The 1366-nt window shown below is 41.8% G+C and overlaps 1 non-coding gene across 1 annotated transcript; it reads left to right on the plus strand.

Moving 5' to 3' along the window:
• Positions 1-889: 889 nt before the first annotated feature.
• Positions 890-996, plus strand: LOC123573127 (U6 spliceosomal RNA). The gene has a single exon (XR_006697876.2). It is a non-coding gene; the product is annotated as a U6 spliceosomal RNA (small nuclear RNA).
• The last annotated feature ends 370 nt before the right edge of the window (positions 997-1366 follow it).

Raw genomic sequence — 1366 nt, forward strand, 5'->3', positions numbered from 1 at the left:
CTCTGTGCATTGTTTTCAAGCTCTGGTTATCTACCTATAGACTAGACTTGAATTATCCTAACTCCTCCAATCCAACTTTCTTACATAGAGTTACTAAAATTGAATACTGCTTTCTTCCTGAAGCCCTTTAAGCTGAAACTATATAAATTTTAAGGAACAAGTTTCATGTCTGATGTTTGAGGAACACCCAACTTACCAAAACATCCACTGCCATAGCCAGAGACGTTCAAACTGCAAACCAGGCTGAGAACTGGATGGTTCCATGCTGTAGACAGCTTTTTCCGACGTTAGAACAGAACTCTGTATCATAATAAGACTTTTACCCCTCTTAATGCCCACCTATTTCACTTGACGGGATCATGGCCAATTGATTTATCCAGTTGGCTGCCTTTAAGCCTAGGTTCGTGGCTCAAAACCATTATGCAGACTAGGATAGTCACATTACTAATAATTTTACTTTGAATTTCCCCTTTTAAAACTTGGTATTTGTTACTTGTTAAATTTTTGTAGACGTGCAACTCCTAACAGAATAATGCTCGCCCAGCCCTTTCAGATGATAACAGAAGACTATGGAAAAAGACAAAATTGAACTTAATACTAGATTTTAGGTAGACTTAGCCTGACAGCCACTCCCTTCAAACCTCCCTTGTTGCTCAGATGTGGCTAAAGGGTTTTGACACTGATCCCTACCCACCCATCACAGCCCACAATGTGGGACCACACCAGCAACCCAGGGCAGGTCCATCTTGGCACCAGGGAGCATCAGACCTCATTGCAGCAGGATTGATCGGTGATACTTTTGGAGAGAGACCTTGATCAAAGTGGAAAATGTGGACGCGGTAAGAATCAAAATCAAAATGGGGTCGCTTCTGTTAACAAATGCTCTGACGTGCTTGCTTCGGCAGCACATAAACTAAAATTGGAATGATACAGAGAAGATTAGCATGGCCCCTGTGCAAGGATGACACGCAAATTCGCGAAGCGTTTCTTATTAAAAAAAAAAAAAATGCTCTGATAAATAGAGCTAGGACAGACCCTAAAGGGAGGGTGGTCATGCACCACTGCGCAAAAACAATTGCAAAAGACTGAAAAAATCATCACCCTGCACAAACGCTGTTGCAACCTTACACAAAAAACACTTCTACATCTGTCCAGCAAGTGCCTGTCCGGCACTGAACTGGAATCTCCCTCGTTATTCATCTTTGCAGCCAAGGATACTTATCTCAAAACAATCCTGCATTCCTCCTCACTTTTCCCTTAAAAACCTTTGTCTTCTTTGACTTCCCTGAATGTGCACAGCATCTACTAGGGCACGTGTATTTTCATTGCAGTGTCCTATGTCCCAAATCAATGTCATTTTCTCTTA

Source organism: Macaca fascicularis, chromosome 4 (assembly GCF_037993035.2).
Source record: "Macaca fascicularis isolate 582-1 chromosome 4, T2T-MFA8v1.1".
Taxonomy (NCBI): Eukaryota; Metazoa; Chordata; class Mammalia; order Primates; family Cercopithecidae; genus Macaca; species Macaca fascicularis.